At 45.1% G+C, this 14,526-nt stretch overlaps 1 pseudogene; it reads left to right on the top strand.

The window, feature by feature from the left end:
- The first annotated feature begins 3,329 nt into the window (after positions 1–3,329).
- On the top strand, positions 3,330–6,653 carry LOC115976732 (annotated as a pseudogene).
- The last annotated feature ends 7,873 nt before the right edge of the window (positions 6,654–14,526 follow it).

The raw sequence follows: 14,526 nt of genomic DNA, 5'->3' as shown, positions 1-14,526 counted from the left end.
AGCCTAGGGTGGAATTAGATGAAAGGTTGAATGAAGTGAAACTATTGAATTTAAGAAGATATAATGGAAAATTTTTTAAAATCTAAAGAAAATCAAATGAAAATTAAAAAAAAAAAAATTATTGGAGGGGATGAAATATTGAACTAAAAAGACAATAATTGAAGAAGATGAAAAGTTGAACAAAGTTAGAATTGCAAATAAACAAATAAAAGATGCTAAAGATGTAGTGCATAAAGAACTTTATAAAATTTATTACAAAACTCCATTATTATATATAGTATAGATATGTATAGACATTATTTTTGGTTTTTTTTACTCTTCATTGATAATATTATTTAGTTATAAACATCTAAATTAAAGTAGATAAATATGTAAAGATAAAATTATATATAATGTTAAACCACCAAAGATGAATATATAAAGCCAATAATCTGTTTATATTTTTTTTAAACACGTCAATAATATAAAAAATAGAAATGTTTTAAATATTTAAAAAGCATTTTTAGTAGATTGTAATTTTTTTTTTTTAAATCTCAATATTTTATGTAACTTTTCCCATAAAATCAATATTGGGGCCCGGCCCAGAAATAATGGGCTATTCCAAATTCAGGCCCGTCCGAGGAGCGTCCTATCCGAAGAGAAACCACGTATGAAGCATTACTCAAACCCATAAACGCCAGGGAAACATGTCCGAGGAGTAACTCCTCCTCAGACATCACGAAACCCAGACGAGGAACTCTCCCCAGCCACTTCAGTTCATCCTCCCAACATATAAAATGAATAAAATCTAAAATATCCCATGGAGAGCTACCACCACATTAATTGCGCCCCAACCACCCACTTGGCCGCATTAATGAGGAAATGACCCCTGAACAGTACCGCCTTGGCCTCTGCAACTCACATGGGGAGAGATGAAGGCGTCTGATGGGACAGCCACTCAAGTAGGTGCTTAGATAGTCAACAAGTGTAGGGTTGAGATAAGAGAAGGGAACTATATAATGTAGTGGAGTCCCTTAGAGAAGGGGACGAAAATTTCTGTATGAGGAACTAAAGAAACAAACTTATACGTGAGAGATCCATTCTGGTGTTTTTATTTTTTTGTAACAATGCTTTCCATGTATCAGACCGAACAGACTCACTGAGACCAAGTTCTTTGACCCATCCTCTACAAATATTTATTGTGGGTTGCGCTTTGGGCCAGGGCCTGATCAAACGAATTTGGGCCAGGAAAATCGTGCAACTACAATTGGCGCCGTCTGTGGGGAGAACTAGAGCATCAGTTAGCACAACGGTCAAGCATGGCAGAACTAGGTCCGCACCAGGAGAATCCTCACGAGGCTGACTCCCAACAGACACAACCCGCCGAGTCCCAGAGGCAAAATAACCCCGTCAATCCAGGCCACAGGGGAAATCGCGAGGGAAGTGTGCATATTATCCGGACAAGCCAGAGTCACACTCAGATAGGTAGTCACGTGTCCCAGAAGCGAAATAGTCACCAGGCCATGCAGCGAGAGATAGATGATCTGAAAAGGAAGCTACGACGAGCACAGCGAAGGCGATCTCCTTCAGACTCAGACAAGTCCTCTAATGCGGAGGATGTGAGTTACCGACGGAGGTCAAGGACCCCCCCAAGTGAAACCTTTACCTACGAAAAGGAACCACGCCCTGTGCGGAAGTATGAGAGCGCATCTAGTAAGGGTTCGGGAAACGACGCCATGAAGAAGGCGTTGGATCAGGTTTCAAGGTCCCCCTTCACGTATAGAATTGAAGGGGCTGAGCTACCTCGACGGTTCAACCAACCAGCATTCGCCATTTATAGCGGTCGATCAGACCCGGTAGAGCATGTGAGTCAATTTAACCAAAAGATGGCGATCTACTCGCAAAATGAGGCCCTTATGTGCAAAATCTTCCCGTCCAGCTTGGGATCAATGGCGATGAGGTGGTTCAACGGCCTGAAGACAAATTCCATAAGCTCTTACAAGCAGCTCACTCGAGATTTCTGCTCTCGCTTTATCACCAACACCAGAGTCCCCAGGCCCCTCGGTTCGCTATTGTCCTTGTCCATGCACGAGGGAGAGACTCTGAAAGCATACTCCGATAGATACTGGGAAGTATATAATGACCTGGATGATAACCACGATGCTGTCGCTATCAGCACATTCAAAAGCGGCCTCCCCACCGACCATGGCTTAAGGAAGTCCCTCACTGGTAAACCAGTTGCCAACGTTGATCAGTTGAGGGATAGGATAGACAAGTACAAAAGAGTGGAGGAAGATCAGCTGCAAGGGAGGGGGAAGGAGAAGGTTATCCACCCCAAAGCAAATGATTTCAGGTTGGAACGGCACAATCATGGTCAGCCGAGGAGAGATTTTACGCGATAGGCTGGGCAGAGTAACCCGCAAACAATGAATGCCATATTCAGAGAGCCCGTACAACAGGTACTGGAGAAAGTAAGAGATGAACCCTATTTCAGGTGGCCGGGAAAGATGGCTGGAGAACCTTCCAAACGTAACCAAAACCTGTACTGCCACTATCATCAAGACCATGGGCACACTACTGAGGACTGCAGGAATCTGTGGAATCATCTGGATCAGTTGGTCCGAGAGGGAAAGTTACGTCACCTGCTGCACCCGTCGAGTGGCTACACCGGCCAAGCAGCACAAGAGCCGCGAAAGGACGTAACCTTAAGACCACCCACCGGGACAATACATGTCATCTTCGCTGCACCAGGAAGAACGGGACCACCCATCCCCAGGGTGTTAGCTGTTGATCGGCTCCCCTCCGGGAGCAGGCAGAGGGAACACAAAAGGTCAAAAAAGGGAAGCTCTTTGATACTGGGGTTCTCGGATGAGGATAAGAGAGGAACTATTCAACCCCACGATGATGCCTTGGTGGTCACTCTGAGGATTGGGGGCTTTGACGTGAAAAGGGTGTTGGTGGATTCGGGAAGTGCAGTAGAGATAATGTACCATGATCTATACAAGGGGCTGAACCTGAAGCCAGAAGATTTGGCAGTTTATGACTCCCCCCTTCTTAGCTTCGAGGGGAGAATGGTTACGCCAAAAGGGCAAATCCGACTACCCATACAGACTGGGGCGGAGGTGGTGGAAGTGAATTTTATCGTCGTCGACGTTTACTCACCCTACACCGCGATAGTCGCCAGGCCATGGATCCACGCCCTGGAAGCAGTAACCTCCACACTCCATCAGAAGGTGAAATACCCATCCAAAGGACAAGTGGAAGAGATCCGAGGAGATCAGGCCGTGTCCAGGCAGTGTATGGTGGCCGCCGTCTTACATCGGCCCCATGCCGAGTCCTCGGCCCCTGAAAGTTTATAGCAATCAGCCGCCTCGGCAGAGCAGGACGACGGACTGGCCGAGGAGATAGGGTGTGAAAGTTTAGATAAAATCGCTGTCAACGACGACCCGGAGAAGTTCTTTCTGGTCGGCTCGGAATTGCCCTCTCAGGAAAAGGAGGAACTGGTCGGATTTCTTAGAGAAAATGTCGACGTGTTCGCATGGGAAGCCTACGACGCCCCGGGCGTCGATCCCAGCCTTATTTGTCACCACCTGAACGTCAACCCCTCTTCCACTCCGAAGAAGCAGCCACCCCGACGCCCTTCAAAGGAACATGCTAGTGCCGTAAAAGACGAAGTGGCAAAGCTAAAAAGAGCGGGGGCTATCAAAGAGGTCTTTTACCCAGAGTGGCTGGCAAACACGGTGGTGGTAAAGAAGAAGACAGGGAAATGGAGGGTCTGCGTAGACTTCACGGACCTGAACAAGGCATGCCCAAAGGACCCATTCCCCCTACCCCGAATTGATCGATTGGTGGATGCAACCGTGGGGCACCCTCGGACGAGCTTCCTGGACGCCTTCCAAGGCTATCATCAGATACCCCTTGCGCTAGAGGACCAAGAGAAAACGGCTTTCATGACGCCCATCGGAAATTATCATTACAAGGTGATGCCGTTTGGCCTAAAGAACGCAGGCTCAACCTACCAAAGAATGATGACTCGGATGTTTGAACCACAACTGGGCAAGATCATTGAGGTTTATATAGATGATATGGTCGTCAAGAGTAGAAAGGCGTCCGAGCACGTGAAGGACCTCGGAACAATCTTCACCGTATTAAGGGAGCACCGGTTGCGGCTGAATGCCTCCAAATGTTCATTCGGGGTAGGGTCTGGGAAATTCCTAGGGTATATGGTCACCCACAGGGGAATAGAAGTAAGTCCCGATCAAATCAAAGCCATTAACAGCCTACAGGCTCCTCGGAATCCGAAGGAAGTACAAAAACTCACTGGTATGATTGCGGCGTTGAACCGGTTCATATCGAGATCGGCGGATCGATGTCGGCCTTTCTACCTCCTGATAAACAAGTGGAAAGAGTTTGCATGGTCGGAGGATTGCGTTCAGGCTTTCCAGCAACTTAAAGACTACCTGTCCCGACCACCCATCATGTCCAGCCCTGAGGCGGATGAGGTGCTGTTTGCCTACATCGCCGTAGCTCCCCACGCTGTAAGCCTGGTACTGATACGGGATGATAATGGGGTGCAGCGACCGGTGTACTATGTGAGCAAATCACTACATGAGGCCGAGGTGCGATACCTACCTTTAGAAAAGGCAATCCTGGCAATAGTGCATGCAACCCGAAAACTTCCTCATTACTTTCAGGCGCACACAGTCATCGTTCTGACTCAGCTTCCCCTCCGAGCAGTGCTTCGAAGCGCTGACTATACTGGAAGGATCGCCATGTGGAGTGCGCTCTTGGGAGCCTTTGATATAAAATATATGCCCAGATCCTCCATCAAAGGGCAGGTCCTCGCGGACTTGGTAGCGGAGTTTGCTGAGCCCTCCATAGAAACAATAACCGAGAAGAAGGACATGGATGGGAAGTCGGTTGGTGCGATCTCAACAGGAAGGAACACGCATTGGAAGGTCTACGTAGATGGTGCAGCCAACCAGAGAGGGTCAGGAGTTGGGATAGTTTTAATATCCCCGGACGGTGCTGCCATTGAAAAATCATTAAGGCTCGGATTCTCGGCTACGAACAATGAAGCCGAATACGAAGCCTTACTACAAGGGATGACGATGGTTCAAAGGTTGGGCGGAAAAATGATAGAAGCGTTCTCGGACTCCAGACTGGTAGTCGGACAGGTGATGGGTGAGCTGGAAGCCCGAGACACTAGGATGCAAGAGTATCTGGGACAAGTCAGGCGGCTGCAGACGAATTTTGAGTCCTTCAATGTGACACACATTTCCAGGAGTGGCAACACCCATGCGGACTCGCTGGCCACTCTCGCCACGTCCTCGGCACATAATCTGCCGTGAGTAATCCTGGTTGAAGATCTAGCTAAGGCAAGTCCCATCAGTAGAGGCCCTGCCAGAGTCCACCAGATCAGAAAGAGTCACAGCTGGATGGATCCCATAAAGAACTTCCTGCAAAACGACGTCTTGCCGGAAGAGAAATTGGAAGCCGAGAAAATACGAAGGAATGCTCCTCGGTTTTGGCTGTCAGAGGACCACAAACTATATCGACGCTCATATTCTGGACCGTACCTACTCTGCGTACACCCAGAAGAATCCGAATCTCTGCTTGAGGAGTTACACGAGGGGATTTGTGGAAGTCATACCGGAGGGAGATCGCTGGCACACAGGGCACTTACCCAGGGGTACTGGTGGCCGAACATGCAGAGAGAGGCCCAAGAATACGCCAAGAAGTGCGATCAGTGCCAAAGATTCGCCCCGAATATCCACCAACCCGGAGGAGTTCTCAACCCCCTCTCGAGTCCATGGCCGTTCGCACAATGGGGCCTTGATCTAGTTGGACCCTTCCCCAAGGCCGCAGGGAACAAGCGATACATAATAGTCGGAACGGACTACTTCACTAAATGGGTGGAGGCTGAACCATTGGCCAACATTAGGGACGTGGACGCCCAAAAATTCATCTGGAAGAACATCATCACCCGCTTCGGGACCCCACGTACACTCATTTCCGACAATGGTCTGCAGTTCGACAGTAAAAACTTTAGGGAGTATTGCCGCGAGTTTGGAATCATCAACCGATATTCCACCCCCGCCTACCCTAAGGGAAATGGACAGGTCGAAGCCGTGAACAAGGTCATAGTGCACGGACTGAAGAAGAGGTTGGACGAGGCGAAGGGGAGATGGGTAGAAGAACTCCCCCATGTCTTATGGACTTATCGGACGACGCCGCGACGATCGACCGGTGAGACCCCCTTCTCGATGACTTACGGGGCTGAGGCCGTGCTCCCGATTGAGAACAACTTTCCCACACTGAGGTCTAGATCGTTTACCCCAAGCGATAACGACGAGTTATTGGAACGGAGTCTGGACCTAGCCGAAGAAAGAAGGGAAAAAGCGATGATTCATGTGGCCTATTATCACCAGAAGCTGAGACAAGGGTATGATGCTAACGTCAAACCACGGCCTCTGGGGCCAGGTGATCTCGTAATGAGGAAGATTCTTGGCAGCGCAAAGAACCCCTCTTGGGGCAAGCTGGGGCCCAACTGGGAAGGACCATACCGTGTCACATCCGTGGCCGGAATAGGCGCCTACTACCTAGAAGATTTAGATAAAAAAGCTGTACCTCGACCATGGAATGTAAATAACCTCAGAAGATATTATTATTAATGAGAATGGCTTAGCATACGTTTTCTTTCATGATTATCCGCTGCTTGCTGAGCTACTGACAACCATTCATAGTTTTAAACAGAACCCAAGTCCTGTATGGCTCCTCGGACCACAGACTTGGGGGAAATTATTACTAATATAAGTTTTAAACAGAACTTAGTCCTGCATGGCTCCACGGACCACAGACTAAGGGGAAATTAATACTTAAGGCAACTATTCATAGTTTTAAACAGAACCCAAGTCCTGCATGGCTCCACGGACCACAGACTAAGGGGAAATTAATACTTAAGGCAACTATTCATAGTTTTAAACAAACCCAAGTCCTGCATGGCTCCTAGGGGGATAAGTTTTAAACAGAACCTAGTCCTGCATGGCTCCACGGACCACAGACTAAGGGGAAATTAATACTTAAGGCAACTATTCATAGTTTTAAACAGAACCCAAGTCCTGCATGGCTCCTCGGACCACAGACTTGGGGGAAATTATTACTAATATAAGTTTTAAACAGAACCTAGTCCTGCATGGCTCCACGGACCACAGACTAAGGGGAAATTAATACTTAAGGCAACTATTCATAGTTTTAAACAGAACCCAAGTCCTGCATGGCTCCTCGGACCACAGACTTGGGGGAAATTATTACTAATATAAGTTTTAAACAGAACCTAGTCCTGCATGGCTCCACGGACCACAGACTAAGGGGAAATTAATACTTAAGGCAACTATTCATAGTTTTAAACAGAACCCAAGTCCTGCATGGCTCCTCGGACCACAGACTTGGGGGAAATTATTACTAATATAAGTTTTAAACAGAACCTAGTCCTGCATGGCTCCACGGACCACAGACTAAGGGGAAATTAATACTTAAGGCAACTATTCATAGTTTTAAACAGAACCCAAGTCCTGCATGGCTCCTCGGACCACAGACTTGGGGGAAATTATTACTAATATAAGTTTTAAACAGAACCTAGTCCTGCATGGCTCCACGGACCACAGACTAAGGGGAAATTAATACTTAAGGCAACTATTCATAGTTTTAAACAGAACCCAAGTCCTGCATGGCTCCTCGGACCACAGACTTGGGGGAAATTATTACTAATATAAGTTTTAAACAGAACCTAGTCCTGCATGGCTCCACGGACCACAGACTAAGGGGAAATTAATACTTAAGGCAACTATTCATAGTTTTAAACAGAACCCAAGTCCTGCATGGCTCCTCGGACCACAGACTTGGGGGAAATTATTACTAATATAAGTTTTAAACAGAACCTAGTCCTGCATGGCTCCACGGACCACAGACTAAGGGGAAATTAATACTTAAAGACAACTATTCATAGCTTTAAACAGAACCTAAGTCCTGCATGGCTCCTCGGGCCACAGACTTGGGGGAAATTATTGCTTATGGTAGATTGGGAGATCATTGCTTAAAGGAGACCATTTTTATACGTGCGCGCAGTCTGGCACCATCGCAACCCTCAGATGCGCAGCCCAAAAACCCCTTTTTTCTTAACCGTTTATCTGTATCTACATAGTTGCAAATGTTTAAAGAAGAGCGCTACTGACGTGCGTCTATAGTAAGCAAAACGAACATTTTATATTAATATTCCGAATACATTAGAAGGAGAGGTCCTTACAAAAGAGCGGGAGAATAGGACGACTCTCGGTCAAAAAGTAAAGAGTACAAAGATCAAAAGCCTAGAAGGCTAAGCCTCAGCAGGAGGATCTTCTTTCTGCTCAGGCTGAGGAGGCGGAACCTCGATGGTAGAGTCTACGACGGGATCATTCGCCATATCGGGCACAAGGACAGCATCAGGCGTCGCCAGATCCTGCTTAGAGGCTACTTGGACACCATCAGGATGCGCTCGGATCTCTTTAGGGTAGAAAATGCTCTCGGGCAGTCTCAGCGCCGAGTCAGCAGGAACTCCCGCCGCGTCAAGGGCACGAGACCATGAGATATCGCAATACTCCCGGCATACCTCGGGGATCTCCTCGGATAGCCTAGCCTCCGTCTCTTCGGCCCCGAGCTGGCGTGCAGCACTCTTCTCAGCCTCTGTGGCCTCTCGGATCAGTTGGGCCTCCTCTTTGACCCGTCGCAGCTCATCCTCGACCCTTTGCAGAGCGGTCTTAAGATCCTGCACTGCCTGTTTCTCGGTGGCAAGGTTAAGCTGGGTCGAGAACAGCTCCTTGCGCTGGTCCTCCGCCTGGGCCTCAGCACTCTTCAAACCAGCTTCTGCAGACTTGCGCCGGTTCTCCGACTCTTTGAACTTGTCCATGAGTTCAGCGTAATCGTGCTGGAAGGACCCCAAGGTTTTCTCCACCTCCGCTCGCGCCTGGTTCTCGACCTCAGCCCGACTACTGTTACCACGGCAAAATTCCTCAGCCACGAATACCTGCTGGGTAATCTACAAACGAAACAAGATTGTTGTAATCTAAGGTCAAATAAAGTAATAAAACAGTAAAAGGATTACTTACCATCGCGAGATCCCTTTTAAGGGATAGGAAGATCTCGGGCTGAGAGAACCGCCTATAAGCCTCCATATCCCAAGGAAGGAGTAGGGGCTGCTCTAAGGCCTCGGCCACGTAGCCCGCCCGGCCTCGATTGTAATCTCGGATCGAAGCATTGTAGGGAATGGCCACCCCATCCAGCTCTAATCTGGGGCCCCATACACGCGGGGTAGCACGTACATCCGCAAGAGTCTCCTCGTCTCGACTCTCCGAGGAGTTGCCCCTTCTGCTCCTTGGCGCGCGAGTGGTTTTTTGTTGCTTGGTCGGTTGAGCAACCACCTCGCCCTCCTCAGGAGTGTCGGCCGGCCTTTTCTTCTTTAGGTCCGGATTGACCTTAAGGCCAAGGTCTGAGGTGTCCGTAGGAGCCACAGGAGGGAGGGTCTTGCCCTGTGGTGGAGTTGGCGCCTTCGAGGACTGTCCCTTCGGCAACCGTCCTTTCCCTCGGGAGGCCATCAGCTCCTTTAGAGTTTTTCCTTTTTCTGCCATGGGCTCTATCTCCTCGTCCGAAGTATCGTCCGAGCAGAGAACGATGGAAGGAACACCAACTGCAGAATGTCGGTCCCGCTCTCCTTCGGGATCAGAGAATTCCACCAGGGGGGTCTGTTGAACTTCCTCCTCAAAATAAAACTCGTCTATTTCTGCCTCAAGGAAAAGACGAGATGATTCAGCTTCCTCTTCGACCTAAGCGGCAGCACCAGGCTCGTTTAGCGGAGGTAGCTGCTCTGCCAAGTAGGGATCTCTAACACCGGGCAACACAACTGGTGGCAGATCGTGTTCAGCTAAGAACCCGTCCCTGGACACGTCAATCCGAGCCAACCTCGGACTACCAGCCCTTATGGCGTGACCGATAGCCTGGAAAGAGCTGCTCAGCGGTTGATAGCCCAGAACCAGGTGGGCAGCACGCAACTGCCCGTCCTGGGAAACGTAGATCTCTGACCTAAGAAGGTAGTTCAGGGCTGGCACGTTCACAAAGTTTAGCCGAGGGGCGACGTGAATTTTATCTGCAAACAATCAAGGAAAAGGGGATTAGTCCACGAAATCTTCCAATTATAAAGAAAGCAAAAAGTGTAACCCCTCAATGCTAAATCCTATCCCAAAAGGGACCGATCCTAGAGACGCCGCACCTGGGTTTCCTGCCCGAGTTGGATAATGAATACCGTCGAACCACTCCCCAGAAGCAATAAGGAAATCATTCTTCACTGTCTTATTGGATATTGGGAGACAAGAGATCAACCTAACGTCCTCGTTCCGGGATTTAAGATAATACCCCTCATCCCCGAGGCGATGACATTCATAGAGATAAGCCACATCGTGCCAAGTAAGGCCTAGATTCATCCGCTCGTTTAAAACATCTACACAGCCTAGTATCTTGAACATATTTGGGGCACACTGGTACGGCGTCAACCTATGGTTGAACAAGTACTCCCTTGTAATCCTACGCATGGGAAGTGTCATCCCTCCCTCTATGAAGGCAATCATGGGGATAACGACTTCTCCCGCACGCCTATCTGTCAATATTCCTTCAAGAGGACAGTACCGTAGCCCAACCCCCGGGGGAATGTGATATTTAGCCCTAAAGGCCTCCATAGCGGCGGGGGTGTTAACTAATTTCTCAAATCTACCCATCTGGACTGAACCGAGGAACAAAAGTAAAGACTCAGAGAAAGAAAGTAGAGTCCGAGGAGGAAATTGAAACAGCAAGATGAACGAAATGTACTGGTACCTTCACAAAGCGTTCAATGAGGCGCCTGGGAATTTCTCGTGGACGAAACGCTTCACAAAAACGGCTACGATGGCGTAACGGTCGCTAGTGTCCGTGTATCTCTGGGGTTCGATGGAGTTCTCTGGAAGCCTCTAAAGGTTTGTGAAATGCAGGTAAAAGAAGAAACTGACCCCCTATGACGTCTTATATAGCCAGGAGGAGAGAGAAAAGATCGCTCCTGCCTAAAAATACGGAAGAAAACGATAGCCGTTCGATCTACGCCACACCGTTGGATGAGGGAACATAACGCCTCCAGAAGTTAATGGCCGCGCCTTGTAAATTGCAGCGCGTCAGAAGTAACGGTCCGCACGCGCGCCACATGCTCTCCTTATTTCCACCCTCTCCCAAAATATCAAAACCCCGTCTTTTCCTCCTCGGAGGGAGATAAAAACCGGAGTTTTTAGGGGCTAATGTGGGGCCCGGCCCAGAAATAATGGGCTATTCCAAATTCAGGCCCGTCCGAGGAGCGTCCTATCCGAAGAGAAACCACGTATGAAGCATTACTCAAACCCATAAACGCCAGGGAAACATGTCCGAGGAGTAACTCCTCCTCGGACATCACGAAGCCCAGACGAGGAACTCTCCCCAGCCACTTCAGTTCATCCTCCCAACATATAAAATGAATAAAATCTAAAATATCCCATGGAGAGCTACCACCACATTAATTGCGCCCCAACCACCCACTTGGCCGCATTAATGAGGAAATGACCCCTGAACAGTACCGCCTTGGCCTCTGCAACTCACATGGGGAGAGATGAAGGCGTCTGATGGGACAGCCACTCAAGTAGGTGCTTAGATAGTCAACAAGTGTAGGGTTGAGATAAGAGAAGGGAACTATATAATGTAGTGGAGTCCCTTAGAGAAGGGGACGAAAATTTCTGTATGAGGAACTAAAGAAACAAACTTATACGTGAGAGATCCATTCTGGTGTTTTTATTTTTTTGTAACAATGCTTTCCATGTATCAGACCGAACAGACTCACTGAGACCAAGTTCTTTGACCCATCCTCTACAAATATTTATTGTGAGTTGCGCTTTGGGCCAGGGCCTGATCAAACAAATTTGGGCCAGGAAAATCGTGCAACTACAGTTGACATCCTTTATATTCAAAAAACACTGAAACACATAAACAAAGAGATTAATTGTGCAGAATTGCAAGAGTATATACGTGATATTAGTATTTCATTTACAAAATATACATGACATATACATGATTCATGGTCAATTAGTATGAACCATAATAATTACATCCTCTTCAATGATAGCAGCAGCAATTTCAGGTTGCATTAGTAACTTAATATCATCTTTAACAGCAAGGCCATCTCTCCCCTATAGCCTTTAATTTCATGCACACTTCAAGCATCGTCAGTTGCTATGAACTGTAACAATTACATCCTCTTCAATGATAGCAGCAGCAAATTTAGTTTGCATTAGCACCTCAAAATCTTCTTTAACAGCGAGGCCATCTCTCTCCCCAATAGCCTTCTATTTCATGCACACTTTAAGCATCATTGGCCTTCTATAGGTACAAGGCTGAACACAGCTACAAGCAATCCTAGGGAACTGTAGTATTTCACTATCATATCCTATCTACAACAAAGATTTATTAATGACATCATACAGACCAAACGTTGATTCCAAAAAGTTATGAAAATTAGTTAAGAATTATAAACCTAAAGCAGAGATGCAAGTAAAAAAAAAAAAAAAATCAACAGACAGAGAGAGAGAGAGAGAGAGAAATAACCTTTTTTTATGAGAAAAAACTATGCAGTGAATGAAAGAGAATGACAAATTTATAGTGAAATAGTGTGAATAAGAAGAGACAAAATAAGAGAAGATGAAAGGAAAGATGAAGAGTGATATTAAAGTAGATGGTAGTGGGGAGATGAAAAGGTAAGGGAGGGAGATGAAAAGGTAAGGGAGGGAGAAAGGTTAGGGTAAGTGTAAATATTAAAAAAAAAAAGTAAATGTTAAAAAAATTAGAGAAAAATTGGAAAAAAAAATAGGATAATGACGTGGTGGAAGTAAATAAATAAGTAGTGGGTTGGATTTATTATTAGGTGATAATGGAAGTAAATAAATAAGAAGTGGGCTGCATTTATAGGGTTGGGATTTATAGGTCTGAAAATTGTAAAAACCATTTTAAAATTGTAGGACAAATTATATTTATAAAAAAAAAAAAAAAAAAAAAGAATGATGTGACAGCTGATGTGGCGCAACGTGAGAGAAGCAGCATTAAACGCTACGTTTCAACTTTTAGTAATATATAGATTACTGGGAAAATGATTGTTTCATAATCGATACCATACTTCCCCACCTTGAGCCAATCTATGTCATTGTCATGTAAGGGCCTAAGAAATTTCAATGTGTTTGATATAAGGCCAGAGCAACTACATTGATATCATATCATATCATAATATATATAATAAAAGTTGGGTTTAGACGCCGTGGTTGCGCCAAGTGTCTTTACCAAATTGTAGAAATTTTATTAAATTTTTTAGATTTTTAAAAAACTAAAAATTCATTCTTATCATTTTGCAGTTTATCTCATAAGGATTCTAATTCATTATTATCATTAATTAGTTTAACTAAAAAAAAAAAAAAACTACTTCACATAAAAGAAGAACTACTTCACCTCATGTAATAATTTTTTAGTAGTTTATCTTAAAAAAAAAAAAAAAAAAAAAAAAAAAAAAAAAAAGAGCTACTTCACTCTACTTCCCCTGCTTCACGTAAAAATTTATACATTTATTTCTTTTTTGTAGCTAATAAAATTAACTATTTTTTTGGGATAAAGTATACCTAAACTTCTTGATTAGATAAGTTCCTTTTTTCTTTTTGTTCATATCAAGTTATCTACTTCTTTTGTTCACATCAAGTTATTTTTTTCTCAAATCTCAGATCTAATAATATTCCTATACACTAAGCTATTTAGTACTCCTGTCATTATGTGAGCTCACCCCCACAAAAAAAGTTGATTAACTTCACCCATCACAAAAATCTAGAAAATGCAATGCAATGGCTCAAAATAGTAATCAACTCGAAGAACAAGAATACGTTGACAAAGAATAGTGGTTGTGGGATTATGAGCACTAAAACCTTTGAATCTTTGATTCTCTGAACCAATTTTTGGATATAGGATTTCACCATATGAGTCAGGTATACCCACCCTTCTTTTGTTTTGTTTTTTGTTTTTTGTTGTTTTTTTTTTTTTTGGGTGTGAGGATGAGGTAAAGAAAAAAAAGAATATTTGAATTTGAAAAAGAGTACAAATAAGCCGAGTTTGATTTTTTTTCTTTTTTTAGTGAACTCAAGTATTTCCCAATATAAACAATGCAACACAATCACCACAAGCTTGATCCAATGATTAGGAGGAAGAGCAAGACGAGGAAAAGGACCATTAAATGGTAGCATCAAGGTATTAATCATTACCAATTTTTTTTCAAATATAAATGTAATAATGATCTTAAAATAAATAAACTTATATAATTCTCTTAGACTACATCTAATTATATATAATGATTTAATTAAGTAAATAAATCTATTTATTTACTATTTCTTAAGTTTAAATATTACTAAAAAAAATACTAAATTAATGATGTAAGCAGAA

The sequence above is a fragment of the Quercus lobata genome, chromosome 2 (genome assembly GCF_001633185.2).
Source record: "Quercus lobata isolate SW786 chromosome 2, ValleyOak3.0 Primary Assembly, whole genome shotgun sequence".
Lineage (NCBI taxonomy): Eukaryota > Viridiplantae > Streptophyta > Magnoliopsida > Fagales > Fagaceae > Quercus > Quercus lobata.
Note: the sequence above shows the minus strand (reverse complement) of the source record. Positions and strands in the feature narration are given on the sequence as shown.